The sequence below is a fragment of the Brassica oleracea genome, unplaced genomic scaffold, assembly GCF_000695525.1.
Source record: "Brassica oleracea var. oleracea cultivar TO1000 unplaced genomic scaffold, BOL UnpScaffold07385, whole genome shotgun sequence".
NCBI classification, from domain to species: Eukaryota; Viridiplantae; Streptophyta; class Magnoliopsida; order Brassicales; family Brassicaceae; genus Brassica; species Brassica oleracea.
Genome location: NW_013623907.1, coordinates 1 through 697, shown reverse-complemented (window position 1 = coordinate 697; position 697 = coordinate 1). Strand labels below are relative to the sequence as shown.

General features: G+C 36.4%; 1 long non-coding RNA gene across 2 annotated transcripts; it reads right to left on the bottom strand.

The window, feature by feature from the left end:
- Positions 1–27: 27 nt before the first annotated feature.
- Positions 28–398, bottom strand: LOC106322119. Of its 2 annotated transcripts, none has more exons than XR_001266241.1 (3): positions 329–398; positions 186–246; positions 28–104 (listed from the first exon to the last, which is right to left on the bottom strand). It is a non-coding gene; the product is annotated as an uncharacterized LOC106322119 (long non-coding RNA). The 2 variants fall into 2 exon arrangements; XR_001266240.1 differs by having other exon boundaries at positions 186–241; positions 329–387.
- Positions 399–697: the final 299 nt, after the last annotated feature.

The following is a 697-nucleotide window of genomic DNA, read 5'->3' as shown; positions in this document are numbered from 1 at the left end:
TTAGCAACAATTACCAATTATATGGAGTCCCGTTCCAGAAGTTAAACTCGTTGTGATGCTGCCTACGACTTATACAAACAAGCTTCTTCAAAATCCCTGCAGCCCTGAAGTTAGTCAAGGATTCCAAAAGAAAGTGAGTGAGTCTTGAGTGAATCCCAAAACATAATATATATAGGTCACAGTACCTCAACACTCAAGCATCAGTCTAGGAATAAGAATCTTTGACATCACACTTGCTCACCTGACCTTATTTAACAGCATAACATAGTTTATTTCTGAATCTAGTATATGCAGAAAATGTAATTTGGAAAATGGAAGTAAGACTCACTTGACAAGGGGAGAAGATTCACCAGCCTACAAGTGAACATCTCGTCTCCTGGAGCATTGAATAGTAACGCTGCAAGAGAAAAATAGAGAAACATAGACTTAAGAAGTAAGAACGTCTTCAAACACTTGCAATAAACAACAGAAAGTAAACCCAATTGTTGTATAACTGGAAACTGAACAAAAATGTACACAAATTTGAAATCTAATCCAATGACGAGATTAAAACTCAAGCACAGAGCAAAAGGAAGAGCCCAGCCACAAATAAAGAATCTTCTGAAAGTGATACGAAACAAAAAAAAAAAATAGATCTACAGAGACGAAGAAGAGAAACCCGAAATCAAAATGAAAACCTAGTCGAGACCCATTATAC